At 45.8% G+C, this 16,854-nt stretch overlaps 1 long non-coding RNA gene across 3 annotated transcripts; it reads left to right on the top strand.

Moving 5' to 3' along the window:
- Positions 1 to 878: 878 nt before the first annotated feature.
- On the top strand, positions 879 to 16,210 carry LOC122108839. Of its 3 annotated transcripts, none has more exons than XR_006147634.1 (6): positions 879 to 1,160; positions 2,510 to 2,677; positions 13,166 to 13,320; positions 14,029 to 14,162; positions 14,578 to 14,770; positions 15,873 to 16,210. It is a non-coding gene; the product is annotated as an uncharacterized LOC122108839 (long non-coding RNA). The 3 variants fall into 3 exon arrangements; XR_006147635.1 differs by lacking the exon at positions 2,510 to 2,677 and having other exon boundaries at positions 15,873 to 15,982; positions 16,054 to 16,207; XR_006147633.1 differs by lacking the exon at positions 2,510 to 2,677 and having other exon boundaries at positions 15,873 to 16,208.
- Positions 16,211 to 16,854: the final 644 nt, after the last annotated feature.

Raw genomic sequence — 16,854 nt, 5'->3', positions numbered from 1 at the left:
GACGTTTACTGCATTCAGACTTACAACAGGGCTCACGGTGAGCACAAGCACCTGCCGCAGAGCCGCAGAGCGATGATGTGTGAGGTTCTCTGCCTATAGCCTTTTTGAACATCTATGGGGAAAATGAGAATGAGAACAAGGAACGGGATGTGTTGGTGCCACTTAAAAAATGGAAATCTCTGGGCCCCCAGGAAAGGTGGGGGGCCCCAGGGACACCGGGCAGTACTCTGATTACAGCTGGAGGTTCCTGCCCCCTCTGCCTCCCTGTGGATTTAACCCCCTCCTCCCCCCAGGAGCGGCTGAGGGGACAGCAACGTTCTAGCCTCTTTAGTGTTCAGATTTGTTTTCTCCAAGTTCTAAGACAACAGCGACCTAAAGGACGCAGAGGGGCGTGTGCTGTGGACAGGATGCAGGGCTGGCACTGTGACACTTGTCCTCAGTGGAGGACACTGTGCTCCCCACCCCAGGCCACAGGCAGGGGACAGCTTGCTCGCCTGCAGAGAGCCCCGGCTGGACAGGAAGGCGAAACAGCCCGATGCCAGCCCAGGCCTGGCCCAGAGGGCAGTGAGAGCCAGGGAAAGAGCAGCTCCGCTCTGCGGGCCTCGGGGGCTCCCCAGAGACAGCCATGGCCAAGCAACTTTTCAGACAGCAGCGGGAGGTCAGCTGGCCAGGCGCGCATCTGTATGGTAGTGGTGGTGGGAGGGCAGCCAGAGCCAGCCAGGGGAGCAGGAAGGAGCAAACTCCAAAGATCAGAGGGTCCTGATGGTTCGGGTAGCCACAAGTCTGGTGCACAGAAGGGAGAGGAAGAGAGGAGAGAAGGTGGTAGAAGGGGAGAGGAGGAGAGGAGAGTGGGTGGTAGACAGGGAGAGGAGAGAGGGGAGGGGAGGAGAGGAGAGTGGGTAGCAGAGGGGAGGGGAGAGGAGAGGACAGTGGGTGGCAGAGGTCCAGACTCTCAAAGGCTGTGGATGCCAGGGAAAGATCCAGCTCCTCCTGGGCAGAGTGGGGCAGGTGCACAGGTTTTAACAGCCCAGGCGGGCAGGTGAGTTTCCTGTTCTGGCCTCTTCCTTTTCAATGTTGAGATCCCCTCCTTCCAGGAACAATGAGGACTCTTTGAACCATAACAGAGCCTGTGACAAAAGAGCTGATGTAATCAACTTAAGGTAGGAAAGATTGATTGGCTGCTGATTCCAGATGCTTGAGTCCATGGTCTCAGCTCCAGCACTGTGGGTCTGGGGTGAAGCAGAGCCTGAGGCTGCGAGGGGCTGGCAGTAGGTGGCTGTGAGCTTCTTGGCAGTCAGGGAGAGAGGGAGGGAGTGGGGGAGAGAGAGGGAGAGGGAGGGAGGGAGAAGAGAGAAGGAAAGGGAGAGGGAGAGGGAGACAGACAGACATGCAGACAGACAGATGGAAAGCAAAAGGGTCCAGGGTCAAGATAAAAACTTTCAAAAGCATGGCCCAATAATCTGTGAATGTGTGTGTGTGTGTGTGTGTGTGTGTGTGATACATGTGTAGGAGGCATTGTGTGTAGAGGTGTGTGTGGGTATAAGAGGTGTAGTTCTGTGGTATGATGACATGTGTACATTGTGTAGGAATGCAGTATGTGTTTGTAGGAGGTGGAGTGGGTGGCGTGGGTGTGAGTGTTCCGGTGGTGGAGTTGTGTGTATGTTTGTGTGTTGTATGTGTGGTTGTACTGCTTGAGTTAAATACTGGGCCTAGGACACTGACCTCATGTATGTTGCTTAGGTGATTGAGTTGTGTGCTTGTGTATTTCATATGACACATATGCATCTCTCAGGTTTATTTAACACACAAACAACCCTAATGGACTTAACTTACATCCTGTAAAAGAGTCTTGCACTGTTAACTAGTTTTGCTCCCACTTGAAGCCACAAGGACCATCTATAAGTGAAAAACGAAGCTGGCCAGCGAGCCCAGTTTCAGAAAGAAGTAAAGGAGCGCTCGTCTAGGAGGGAATGTCACAGAGAGGCAGAAGGTCGTAAGTGAGGCTCATGGTCTTCTTCAGAAGTCAAGATGCCTCCTCCTGTCTTCCTGGTCCACAGAGTGGAGGCAGGGAAGCGTTGGTTGATGGCCAGACATGCTTGCCTGCTGTCCTTGGGTCTCACAGAGGTGCAAGGCCTCAGTTCTCATCCGAGCCCTCCTGTGCCCGACTTCCTACAGCCTGATTCTCAGGATGCAGTCAGGGGAGCAGGGGATTGGAGGGATGCGCAGACTTGCAGAGATCATGTGGGGAATTCCTGAGAGAGGAAGCTGTGGGTGGCTAACCAACAGGGACTTCTTATGTGCCACAAACTCCCCATGTTCCATCTGTGAGGTTGTGCACAGTTCGGGGTTATAGCATTGGCCCCTGGTGGCTACTTGGGTTAAAGCCATTTACACTCCACATCATTGGAGTTCAGTTTTTCAGCTGCAAGGACCACATATTTAGTGCTCAGTGACCAAGGGAGGCTAAGGGTGTTATTTTGGAAGCGTAAATATATTTCCCTCTCCGCAGGAAATCGTAGTGGACAGAACTGACTAAGCTCTCACCCCATGATTTTATCAGTGATCAACTTAGTCATTGATGAAACTGACCAATTGTTATACAGTGAATTCACTGGAATCATGTGACTGAACTTCTCTAGGATTAGGCTTGATGGAGAATCCAGAGACTGATTGGAAAGTAACTTGCGTTGGACTGGTGGGGCTGGCTTCCTTTCTGTGCCATGGCCAAGTTGTAAGATGTTTTGGAATTTAAGTGCTTCACACCTGTCAGTGGAATCTCCGTGAAACTGTTGACTGAAAAAGTGACTCTCTAGGGCCTTCTCAAACCCTCTCTGGACAGTGTCTTTGGAAAGTCTTGCTCTTGCCTAATGCACATGCTTTAAGCTTATTCTGAGGCTGATGAGAAAAACCTGAATGGCTTTCAGAGGCCAGCTAGAACAAGCACTGCTGTCACCTGTGAGGATTATTAGGCAATGCTGGAGACACCAGCTTTCCCTCTCACAGGTCACCCAGTGGGAAAACATAACCTGTTATAAGACCTCCCAGTTCCTGGTTACTGCTAATATGACATGTTGATTCTTTTAAGATTAAATATATGCAGCATGGTTCAGTCATTCAAATACATTTTTATTAAATATCTACCTGTGCACTTGGTATAGTGACAAATAAATGAATTCAGACATATTCCCCCCCTTGATGAGGTGATAGCTCATAATTAAATAGCAGACAACAGATGGAGAATTGAAACTATCATGAAAAAGAAGCCCAGAGTTTAGCCAGTGTCTTCAACCTGGGTAGGACAGAGCTGCATCCCTTAGGAAAATGGACTGTGAGCTGAGAGATGATGGGTGGAGGTGGTTTTTCCAGGGGAGGTGGAGAAAACACCACCACGGCATTTCTGTCTGTAGAAAGAGCCGGAGGGATGATCAAGGAGGGGTCCCAGCAGGCCTAGGACAGAGAGGGTGCTGGGGCCCTGGGAATGGGGAGAACCGGGGTGACCTGAAGTACTGGGCAGGTTGGGCTCATATCATGTGGAGCCTTTAACTATGCTGCTTTCTTTTAAGAGCTGTGAATGGGAAGGGCAGGGGAGAGGGGATGGAACTTTCTAGCAGGTGGCAGAGGTGGATGTGGAGGTGGGAAAGGGAGCCCACAAGGCTCAGCTCCACAGCCCAGGTGGGAGAGATGACATCAGTGGAATTCTATGATAGAGTAGGTATAGAGAATGAAGGAAAGGAATGTCTGAAAGGTTCCATCTGGGTTTCTAAGTCATTCCCAAGGATGGCTGGTGATGCTTCAGCGCGGTGAAATACTACATGAGGATGACATTCGTGGGGAATATCATCCTCTGCACACTGTCTCTGCATATTGAATTCAAGGTGAAGCTGAAGCATTTTTCTGTGGCAAAGGGATACCTGGGTTTTGAGGAGAGACCTGAGCCAGTGCTGGGAGGACTTGGGTCTTTGACATACCTGCAAATTCTGAACATAAGAGGAACAAACAGCTCCCAAATGCCATGTTTCTGCCGAGAACAAGTCGCTAAACCGAGGGAGGGGGGAGTTCATCATGGAAGCCCCAGTAATAACTTATTTTAAGGTGTTCAATCGTAAACGCTGCTGAGAGCTCCGAGGAGCTCCTGAATCTAGCTCCATGGAGGTAGCTGGATGCTATCAGTTGGGTAAGTGTGGAGATGGAGACAGACACCAGACTGTATCTGAGTGGCAGGAAGCACAAACCCAGCATGCATGGACCTCGACACTCACCTCAGCGACACATGCCCACGGTCTTCAGGGAGGGAAACTGAGGTCCAGTAAGAAAAGTAGAGGCATGCTTAAAGTGTGAGGAAAGCAGCCAGTACATGTCTTCATGGGGTGGAAGCAATGGTAGGGAGCTGCTTGTTTCTGTGCTGGTTTGGTACAGAGAAGACAGTGGAGCTTGACCTGACGCACCTGTGACCACAATGGCCAGGCTCTAGCTCTGTGATGGCCCGCAGTGTGGTTCAAGACTCATTCCACTCGTCTGCCTGGTAGCTCATCCAATCCCGGAGGCAAATGCCCACCCCTGCTCTCCTGCCTTTCCTTATAGTTTGCAATAGATGGTTATACTGAGCCTTCAGCTCTCTGATAGATTCAGGAAATGTGAACATGTAGGTTTTCTGATTTTTTTTTTGTTGGATATAGAATGGAAGCAATGCTCTTTCCAGCTTTTTATTTACACAGTGTTAGCCACAAGTTCCCTAACCTTACAACCTATTGTTATAAACAAATCATTGTTGTTTTTCTAATTTGAGCTAAAAATTTCTATCTTTTCTTTTTGGAAAACCTGATTTTATTGTGTCACATCCTGAGTTACAAGTTTCTTTAAAAATTAATATTATTATTATTATAAAAGTGATGTACAGAAGGGTTATGATTATAAAAAATAAATTTCTTTTTGGACAATGTCACCCTTTCTGTTGCTCTCTCAATCTTTATCTATTATTTAATGTGTTTAGACCATTTACTTTTAGTGTATTATTCATTTATTCGTTTAATTTTGTTGTTACCTTAGACCTGATTTTTTGTTGTTTAATTTGGAGGTAGAGTCTTTCAGACACTTATGTCCTTACCTGGCTTGAACTACAGTTCTCAGGATCTCAGCCTCCTGAGGAGCTAGGATTACAGACATAAACCACAGGCACTCTGCCTAATGAAATTATTCATGGCTTAGTGGTAAAGTGCTTACCTAGCATGCATGAAGCCTTGGGTTTGATTCCTCAGTACGACATACACAGAAGAGCCAAAAGTGGCACTGTGGCTCAGATGGTAGAGCGCTAGCCTTGAGCAAAAGAAGCTCAGGGACAGCACCCAGGCCCTGAGTTCAAGCTCTAGGACTGGCAACAAAAAAGAATAAAAAGAAAATAGAGGAATTCTGGTTGCCAAGGAGGCATATGTTCTCATAAAAAACCCACTAGATTTGATGGCTGGTCTCTTGTCACACTAGGTTCTTATTAAAAGGCAGAAACAGTTCATTTATTTCAGCATACCCATGTCTTGCAGTATTCCTGGCCTATGGCATAGGCTGAGTCGTGGTTTGTGGAAATCACACCCCTTATTAAAACCTTCACTCTGGAGTAGCATGTACCCGTCTAAGCACAGCATACTTCCCTGGCTAAGGGTAGCTCAGCCTTTGAGCCCCTGGACAACTTCCCAAGCTCCTGTTCCTGTTCCTAGAGGGCAGCTGCCCTCGACACTGCCTGAGCAGCCGAAGGCCCCAGTCAGCCTAGCTTCTGCAGTTGCATCATGGGTTTTCACAAACTTCTTTCTGAAACACACGTGAGGCTTGGCTGTCAGGCCACCACGAGCTGCTCACAGAACTACGTGTGTGGTCAAGTTTGGGAACTGTGGGTGACTGGTCTCTGAGCTGCAGGAACTGTCACCTTTGGGAGAGCTTTCTTGACATTACCCCGATAACACCCCAGGTTAATATGGTGAGTGTTAAGTGGGGCTTTTCAAACTTCTTTGTAAGCTTTGCCCTTTGTGTCCACATTCATGAAAGATCCTTCCCTTCTCCCAAACAAGAACCACTGGCGCCCTCTCCACCACTTCGGTGGAGTTTTATGGTTTCGTGGGGGGGCATGCCTGAGTTTGGAGTAGCTCTTGATTTCCTTCTGCTTCTGAATACAGAGGCTCATCCTGGTTCTTAGACAAGAACAAATTCACAAGGCTCCTGTCAGAAATGCAACATTCTCCCCTATCTCTCATTGTCTATCTCTGGGGCAAAGCCTGAATATTCTGGCTGTGTCAGACTTACCTCAGCCTCATCAAGTTGTCCGACCTTGCCCATACTCTGTACACACAAAGGAGCGTCAACTACTTTCTAATCAGGTGTGTGTCCTCTTGCATTCTGTGGTGGTGTTCTCACAGATTACAACCTCCTATGGGAAAAACATTCTTTGCCTTATAACTTTTGGCTTCTTAGTAAGTATTGGCTAACACTGCGCTGACCTCCACTCACTTAGAGATTATATCATGGTGGAAAAATATCTACGAAGTCAAGATCCAGTGACACCCCAGACATATTTTCAGGCACAATAGTGAATTCTTCCTCTGAAAAACACTGCCACAGAGCGGCTCCAAGTCTTAATACTTAATACTAGGAACAGGGAAGGATCCAAATGGGAATATATGTGACATAATTAGCCATGAGTGCATTTAAGGGAGTTGAGGCAAAGGGAAGCTGTTAATGGCAAAATGAAGACTACACGAACTGTTTCAAGATGATACCCATTAGCTACAAGAATTAACAACAAGGCCAGCAGCAGCTAGAAGTTACACACAGAGTCTTTGGGCAGGTGTTCCCATAGAAGTATTGTCTGTGTGAAGTTGTGGTGGCCTTTATGGAAGGCTCTGGTTCTAGAGGTGTCTTTTGTGAATATTTTGTTATTGGGCCTACAGATATGCTATTGCCTTCTTCACAATATCTGGGCATTTTTCAAATGATGCTCTATGTTAGGCCACAATGCTTCCATTTTGATTCTGACAATTTTCACCTGAAGTTGATCGTGGCAAGCTGGGAGAAGTGGTTTCAGAGGACAATGGAAAAAAATCTGACCCACTAGTCACGGCTGGTCTGGATCTCGATACAAGCTCTGGGTTGGGAGTGTCTTATTTGTAGCATAGGCCTAATAATTTTCTCTGCTTTAACTCTCTGCTTAACTGTCTGTTGGTGGGGAAATTTCTGAGATAATTTTAGTGTCTGATTAACCAACATTCATCTAGTCCTGAGCTCTTTGAAGACCTGGATTGCTTCTTGAGGGGACCTATGGTCTTAATGTTGCTATTTACAGAAGAGGTTGGCTTCTTCTGATTTCAGAGAAGGGGCTTATTAGAAGCAAGTCAAACTTGCTGGCCACAGTGGATTTGCATCCTTGGAAGGTAGACCTATGTCTTGTTATTATTTTTCCTTCTAGCATAATTGGCAATTAGAAAATATTTTGGGAACATAAAGAATATCTCAGTAGTAGGGAGATGGGGTCTTACTGTCCATGACAGACTCAATGTCGCGTTGCAGTGCAATCCTGAGGCAGAGGTCTGAGGTTCCACCTTACCTTTACATGCTCTGGTTTCCTTAGTCCTGAGGGTTAACTTAGCCAAGTGGGGCTGTGTCCCCAACCTCACTCACTGTTCAGAGAGGCTGTCTGTGTATCATCACAGCTTGAGTGAGGGAGAGAAGCTGGCCAGTTAGCCACTGTCTGCCATGCTCTGGGCTCCAGAGATGAAAACATGTCCATGCAGTATCACAAAGAAAGTTAGATCACCAGTGTCTTACTCTTAACCATGGGAATTCGTTTTGCCCCCAGCTGGCTTCAGGGTCCCTGGCAGCCTCACCACACCAGAATTCCGACAGCCCCGAGCTTTGTTCTATGCCTTCTGCCCGTGGTGAATTGCATCCCTGCTTCCAGGTGACTCGGGGCTGAAGCCGCTGTCTGTGGCATCATTCTGCCTTCCCTGAATTAACGCATCATTTGCTATAGGGTTTGTGTTTCCCTGCTCCATAGTTTATGATAAGATGGGAGCACCATTTTCCTTTCATTTGGAATTTGAGTGGTGCTTCTATTGCTCCATGAAGGAGACATAGATGCGTTGAACACAGTATCAGCTCTGCAGTATTCCTCCTCATTCCATGCCAAGCTATGTACTCAGTGTTCTTGAAGATCTAACTTTGCTCAGTACTTTATGTCCTTGGCTGTCCTCTCACTGAGCTTTTCCACCTCACCTTTAGGACGTTTGGCATTATCATTTTCACCTATGGATATGGATTAAAAAAGGAAATTTGGGTTCAGGATAGTTGAGGACCACACCAGAACACCTTGCACAGAGGAGAAGGAAAGTCCTCAAGGACACTGAAATAGTGATTGGTGGGCCAGGGCCTAAACACCAACTTCTGCGATGCCACAGTGATAGTCACTAATGTGCAATGATTTCTGAGCTGTTCTGGAAATGCAAGAATGGATAATCATATGTCATGGCTTGGATGACTTAGTAATGTATTTGAGGAGACAAGATATTTGGACCTTAACAGGGAAGGATAGACCATAATCAATTACCAAAGAAGATCAACGATGATGGATTGATGTTCCAAAAAGGCTTTGTGATCCAGTCCAATATCATTATCTTCATATAATCCATGAGGAAACTCAAATTTATTAAAGTATTAAACATTGGCCAAAGCCACAGAAAAGCTATAAGAAAGCCAAGCCAACAAGCAATTCTTGACTACCTTAGCACCAATCTATCAACTATGTTGATACATCGTGTTACCTTATGGCTTATCAAAATCAAACATTGTTAGTATTTTAATATGTTATGGAATAGAGTAGCTTTTGCTTCAAAAGTGTCTTGTAAGTACTTTTCTATCCAGAGGAACAAAGCTGGCTTATTTATGGGAGTAGAGGTTTTTCCTCATCCTAAATTACACAGCAATATCTGAATGAGTCCACAAAGCTCAATGTCGTACCCAAATTTGTAATGTCAGTCTGAACTGGTATTTACAAATGAAGAGATGTTATTAGTGATGTAATTTGGTTAAATGAATATTGTGCCAAATTATCTCAAATTTATAACACTTATAACAATTTTATGGAAAATTGCTTACAAAATTATACCCTTATAAAGTGCACACATTAATAACACACCATCAGGACACACAAATTATATAAGAGTCATATCCTTTTGCAGTTGTATACATTGAATAATGTGATGTTTTTGCAAGAGCAAAAGGCATACTATGCTATTAAAACATACTGTCACTTTTAAATGGTACATTAAAATCACCATGGACAACCAGGACATATAAAGATAACAAAGATGATGTTTTTGTGCAAGATGAGTTTTTTCTTCTAAAGGGGAAAATAAAGAAAAGAATGGCCTATGTATATAAAGAGAGTAAGAGATAAGCAATATATAAAGAGATAAGCAATAAGAATGGGAAATGCCATCTGTCATTGTTAGGAATATGTCTTTACTCTGGAATGAAACTAAGCACCCAAAGCACAAGGAGTCCCATTATCCAGCAAAATGTAGAAGCCCTCTGTCCATTAACTCCTTTCCTCAGGGTAGAGATGAGTGCCATTCACACAGCTGGAGGTGAGGAGTCTACACACACTCGGGTAGCGGAGACATACTGCCTGGCCCACAGTTCTATCAGAGAACCATATTATTTCATGCATGTCCCTCTGCTGTACTTGTTTGCTCTGATTCTTTAATGCATTTTCCTCCTTGCCTCTTATTCTTTCCTTCTCTGAAGACTGTGGTGAATATCACTTTATCCTCCATGACTTTATGTGTGAGTTGCGATCACTATGATGCCTTTTCTGATCCAAGTCATGGAATTACTGTTTCTGCACTTCACACATCAGTCATCCCCTTTAGTAAACCTGATGCCCACATTTGCCTGCCCAGTGTACTGTGAACCTCTATGAATCTAAACATTGTCACTATTACTCAAAATGGTGCACATGTGTCAAAAATTAATTTGTTAATTAAAGAAAAGTAAACAAAATCTAAACAAGAAGCCAATGGGTACACGCTTTATGAACCTTAGCATGAATGCTACCAATGGCAGTCATTATGCACATGTAGGCTGGACCAATGCATATGTGTGTGTGTATACATACATGTATATAGTGTGTGTGTGTGTGTGGTGTGTGTGTGTGTGTGTGGTGTGTGTGTGTGTGTGTGTGTGTGTGTGTGTGTGTGTGTGTGTGTGTGTGGTAGACCAGATGTCATTTTTTATATCTGCTAACATTTTATTTTCTATGAGTTAAAGAACCTTTAAATGGGCTTTAATTTTTGATTACTTGTCTTCCTTTATTAGGATGGAAGTAGTAACTCCTGCAGTCAGATTTTCATTATTAGTTTTTTTTTATTGTGAAAATACTGTACAGAGGGGCTAAAATTACATGAGCAAGATAATGAGTACATTTCTTATCAAGCATTGTAGCCTCCTCCTTTGTTTCCCCTTCTCATCCCATCCTCCCCCCACGCCCCCACCCAACCCTCCTCCCCCTCTACCAAAGTTGTAAAGTTCGTTTTCGACATAATGACTTGTACATCAGGTAACAACTTGTACATCTCATTGTTGCAATGGGTCCACCTGTATCCCTATTTAAACGATTTGTTTTTTCCCTTCCCCTCCACAAATTATAACAACATCAAATACAGTAAAAGCAGGGGTTATACCGTGGGGAGGGACATACAAAGCAACAAACAAATCATCTTATAAATGTGTTAGAAACAATCGCATGAAAAAAAAAAACATTTGAATACATATCCTAGGGTTCATTTCCCTAACATCAACTTAACTGACCTTTTCTGCTTGACTCAGACATATACTAGTTATTGCAAATAAGGGAAACCATGGGACCTATGTTTCTTTGGGCTTGGCTTACTTCACTTAATATAATTTTTTCCAAGTCTTTCCATTTCCTAACAAATGGGACAATGTCATTCTTTCTGATGGAGGCATAGAATTCCATTGTGTATATATACCACATTTTCTTGATCCATTCATCTACTGAGGGGCATCTGGGTTGGTTCCATATCTTAGCTATGGTTAATAAGGCTGCAATAAACATAGTCGTGCTGGTAGCTTTAGTGTGGTCTTGTTTGAGATCATTTGGGTAAATGCCCAAAAGTGGGATTGCTTGGTCATAGGGGAGCTCTATGTAGAGTCTTTGAGGAACCTCCATACTGCTTTCCAAAGTGATTGAACAAGTTTACACTCCCACCAACAATGCAGTAAGGTTCCCTTCTGTCCACATCCCCTCCAGCATCTGTTGTTATTAGAGTTCTTGGTTATAGCCATTCTACCTGGGGTGAGGTGGTATCTCAATGTTGTTTTGATTTGCATTTCTTTTATGGCTAGAGAGGTTGAGCATTTCTTCATGTGTCTATTGGCCATCCTTCTTTCTTTTTCAGAGAAGTTTCTCTTTAAGTCTTTCACTCACTTATTTATTGGGCAGTTGTTTCTTTAAAGATTTGTTGTAGGGGGATTTAATTTTTTGAGTTCCAAGTATATTTTAGATATGAGACCCTTGTCCGTTGTATGGCTAGTGAAGATCTTCTCCCAATCCATGAGCTAGATTTTCATTATTTGTTAAAGAAACTTTGTAGGAACAGTCACTCAAATCATATTGTGACTTGAGTCATTTACAGTTGAAAACTCAACTTCACTCTGATCAAAACACATGCCTCTCCTTCAATCCTTCCTTTTCCTTCCTTCCTTCTCAAAGATAATTGAGTGCATTCCAGTCACAGGGGTAAATTATACACAGACAGACACACACCTCTACATACACACGAACATATACACACACACACATGTATATCCATATATGTATATGGATATATATATTCAATGAAACAACAAGTAGAAAATTTTCTTCTTTGATAGAGAAAGCAGATGCTCACGACTACTTACACTTCTTTCCTTGTAGGCTACACAAATAGACAAAAATTCATTTTCCCTGGCTGCTTTAGGGGCAAACGATGGTGTTTGGGTAGAAGTGATATATGCTATATTCAAGTGCTACTTAGATCGTTCTGCAACGTCACCTGAGTTTTCTCTCCTTGCTGCCTGCTGAGTGGATTTAGCAGATTTAGGAAAGGACTGTCTTTGCCAGTCCTACCTTTTCACAGCAGAAGACCTGCTGGGAGAATTTGCCTGCATGATCAGAGAGGGCGGCAAGGCCCAGTTCTCTAGGGACTGTTCAGAGTCGTGGAAGTCAAGATGGCTCCATCTGGTCTCACTGCTTCTAGCTTCATTGTTATGCATCTTCCTTCAGGGTGATCAGTTACATGGAGGCCATGGTTCTGGCCCATGCGGCTTAGAATCAGCCTGTGAGCATGCATGGACCTGGGGCCATGTAAGCAGACCAGGCCCATTGGAACTGTGCAGTGTCAGCCCTCAGTGTGAGCTGTGTGCAGAGGTACCCCAACGGTGCCATACACAGTCTAAAAACAGGATAAAGGCTACTCTCTGGATCTTATCTCTGGCAGTAAGGCTGGGACAAGCCCCGCCATCCCAGAGGGTAATACCCTGAGCTGGTGGGGGCCTGCAGAACAGGAGCACTGCTGAGCCACTCATCAAATTCGAGTGCCCCAATGTGAGACACATTTCTACACTTTAAAGCTGGACAACCTGTTACGTCAGTGTTACCCATTGCTGAATCTGCAGAAATTGTCTATGGCTATGTAACCAATCACTCTGATGGGTCATGTTGGAAAACAGCAAACACTTACTGGGAATGACTCATGCTGGCCATTGGAATGACTTAGGCCTTCAAGGCTCGGGGTCTCTCATGGGGCCACGGACATCTCAAGAACAAGCTCACTCTTGCTGCTTGGTTGGGTTCTTTTTGGTTATTGATGAAAGAGAAAGAGGGGAGGGAGAGAGAGAGAGAGAACAGTATCTTCACTCATGTGCCTGTTTACAACGCTTCTCACAGCATGGTAGCTTGCTTCTCCTCAGTAAGGAGAAGGAGAGAGAGGAAGAGAGAATGGACAGTGCTAGTATCCAAGATGGAAGACACCATCTCTTCTATAAATTGAGATGACTTCCATGTTCAGGGACTGGTCTTCGACTCCCTCTTTCATTCCATCACTTCTGCCATGTTGATCTCTGTCAGAGAAAGTAAGGAAGTGCTACCCAGACTTTGGGAGAGGGGACCACATGGAGGCACGAAGGCCTTGTGGTGCGTGGTGCACTCGGAGCAGAGCACACGTGTGAGGGACGACGCTTATTCCTGAGGATGAGAGCTGACACGGAGCAAAGACTCAACGGGTGCGGTCAGACTTGCCTTGGCGAGAGCCTGTCCACAGGGCCATGGGAGCCACAGGGGCCTGGTCCCCGCAGCATCAACCTGGCAGGGGTAGTCCTGACTCAGGGACTCTCATTCAAACACCAAGAACCCAGCCCTGAGCTGTTGCTGCAGGACTGAGAAATGAAAGAGCTAACATTTCCTTCCCATGGTTCCTACGGGGCGATATTCTGTTTGCTTTAAAACCAGCTCTCTTGATTGTGGTTTGAGTGTATGGTGTAAACAAAATCATGGCAGGCAATTGTACCCGGCCTGACTTTTGCAAACTACTTTTGTATAGGTGAACACTATCCTGTTTCACCCAGACAAGCACTCTTCTGATCTGAAGCATATTGTTCTAATCGTATTAAGTATGCCATAAAATAATCACAAAGAAATTAATATGAAATTAATCAAGGGCAGAACTCAAATACCTTCAAATCCAGGATTCCAGAAAAGGGGAATTGGATAGAAGGAAGAGGGTGTAGATGGGACTTACAGAGCTCAGAGCTGGTCTGAACTGGCCATTGTTAAGTACAATATGGCATTGGCATTGGCTAACCACATTTGCCAACCCAATGGTCTCCAGTTCGTGAGTCCCAATTCTAATTCATCATATTTTATGCATTCTACTTCTGCCCATCTGGAGTGACCCAAAACTTTACTGTTACTCCCTGTCTCCCATATCTTAGGAAATGGATCTGACCCCAGAGATACAGCATCACCAGCTACACAGTCCTCATGAAGCATAGCTGGCCACCAGAGCAGCAGCGGGAGCTGGAGGGTCTACAGGCCTGAAGACTAAACTGATCATAGGAACACAGAAGTGAGTGAGGCTGTCCAAAGCTGGCTTTCATTTCTTCCTCCATTGGTGGGACTTCCAGTCAAAGATCTTCACCTCTCCCAGCCTCAGACCCATGGTGGAGGGACCCTGTGGGATGTTGAGGAGTTGAAAGGCTGGTAAGGTCACTCAAGAGTCCATTTCCAAAAGGGATCAAACATATAGATACATACGTTATGCGTATACACACATGCACACGCATACATGGACACACATACACATGAAAGCACACATTCATTCTTACTTACATACCTGCTTCTTGATTGGCAAATTGATCATTGATTTTGGGACTGGAAATAGCAACAGATCTTTATGGGTCTCCAGTTTGCCAATTGCAGAAATTCTAGAAGTCTTGCCCTAAGGTGGCTGTGAAGTAAAATGTCACCAATTTCTTGTTCAGTTCCACAGACCAAGCCAGATGGGATCCTTGATAGATCCACGGCGAGCAACGTGAAGACGCGGGGATATTTGCAGCTCTCCCAGCCCCAGGGGCACTCCATGGTGTGGATGCGTGATGCGTGTTCTGAGTAAACTGCACTCATGGCCAAACCATGTCTCCGTGCTGGAATGTTATTTGCACAGTGCACAACTGGGTAGTGGAATGAAACCTAATTACACATGTCCTTCTCTTCTGATCCAGCCCTGCCCCTGCCCCGCTGCACCACTCGTCATAGTATCCAGAGCGGTTATCGGGCAGCCAGGCTGCCTGCCTTGCATCTGCGATGTCTGTGAAGGGGCTGGGGGTGTGATTCCTCTCAGGAAGGCCCCGGGGGGTCTGCACTCTGTGCTGGTGGCTAGCTTTGTCCTGCACTGTCAGGGTAAAACCCTCTTTCTGCTCCTTGCAGATCTTTTGAGTTCAATCAAGCGGAAGCTCAATTTTTTCCCCCCTCTCTCCCCGTTTCAATTGCCAACTCCCAAGCCAAGTCTTACCTCATTTGAATAACAGAATCCCTGGACCCTCCATTTACTCCTGGGTGAGCCGGCGGTGCCTCATTTCTCGCTGAGTCTCAATTGTAGGGTAGCATCCTCTGGCCACAAACTCCCATCCCGACTCCAGCCCTCTTCCTGGGAGGCGCACATGAGCTCCACCAACTTCAAATAATTACTTCTCCTATTCAGTAGGGATTCTGTCTATGAGCTGTGATGCCTTTCCGCCTTGTAAAAAGGAGGCTGAGCAACTGGGCTCAAGGGAGGTGAGAGGCTCGGTCCTCTGTCATTACTGTGTCAGCCAGGACATGAGAGGTGACTTAGTTCCCTGAAAGTCCCACCTGGGTCCCTGGGGGGGGGGGCAGTTCCATTTGTACCAGTTGTAAGTATTTTTTCTTTTAAATCTCAAATCCTTTTGGCCTTCACATAGAATTTTTACCTTATTTTTGTTGCCAGAGCTTTTGATATCACTTGTAAGATCACAACCCAAATACAATGGCAATGCAGAGATGGATTTCCCAAGAAAGTCTGAAGGGTCCAATACAGAAAACATGCGTGTTGAAACTAGAGGGAGAGTTAGGCAGTAGTGTGCCAGGAAAGCCCGTTCGCTGAATGGAATTGAACTGCTTGTTAAAATGTGAGCATTCTTGCAATCAGAGCAGAAAGGGCATATATACAGTTGAAGATTTGTATCAGCTATAAGAGAAAATACCAATTGCTCCAAGTCCTTTGTTGTCTAAACTTCTGTCTTGGTTTCTTTTCTCTAAGAACATCCGCGGGCATGCATGGAAGGCTGCTCTCCCTCTCATCACATACAGGTTGCTGAACTTCCCTGGCTTCTTGCCAGACCCAGGCCACTCTCCCTGGATGGCTGATGGGTACGTTCTCATCGCAGTTTTCCTTGTTTTTCTCCCACCCTGCTCCTACCCAGGGCTTCTTCCTTCCACAGAATCAGGTGGAGAGGACCCAGCCAGGAACAGCTGTGGCTTGGGACGTTTGCTGTGGTTTCTGTACATTCTCCCAGCGCTGAGCAGCTGGTCGCACAGGCAAAGATCTCCCACTGTCTGGGCCAGTGTGCCGATGCCACTCGCTAGCAGCTGTGGAGGAAGACAAGGTAGGGAATTGAGGTCTCCTGTCACATCCACCTCCTGCCACCACCGCTGTGTACAGGCAGAGCTGCAGGGGCAGCCTCAGCTCCCTGCTCAGCCCCAGCAGCCCCGGAATCTGCCAGGGCTGAATGGGAATGACAGCTCAGGGGCCAGGGCTAGAACTCATCCTGTCCTATGGACACCAGAACAGGGTTGCTGCTTTGAAATTTTTATATACCATCTCCTTTTATTGTCCCAATGCCTACTTATCGTCCACCTGTGCATCTCCTGCCAGTGTGCATAAGATAGTTTGGAGTGAAATAAAATTTGGGGCAATGCTGAAGGAAGGAGGGAGTCGAGAGTCGAAGCCATGCTTTCCGCCCCTCTGATGGGACCTTTGCGGTGAAGGTGTTCCATGGCCCTGGAGGAGGATGACCTCAGCTCCGACCTTTCCTGTCTCCTGGATCAAGCATCAACGATGCCAAGGGCTCTACCCCAGCACGTCCAATAATAGGACAACCTTGTGCTAATGCTTTACAATGAGCTAAATGAATCTCAGGAGGAAAGGCTCACTCCTGTTCTAGGAGATGTGTGTGTTTTGTGTTGTTTTCAGACCCCTCTGCCCAGGTCACTGAATTGGTGAGTGGAAGAATTTAGAATTT

The sequence above is a fragment of the Dipodomys spectabilis genome, unplaced genomic scaffold (genome assembly GCF_019054845.1).
Source record: "Dipodomys spectabilis isolate Male_0828 unplaced genomic scaffold, ASM1905484v1 ptg000066l, whole genome shotgun sequence".
NCBI lineage: Eukaryota > Metazoa > Chordata > Mammalia > Rodentia > Heteromyidae > Dipodomys > Dipodomys spectabilis.
This window is presented reverse-complemented; position numbering and strand designations above follow the sequence as displayed.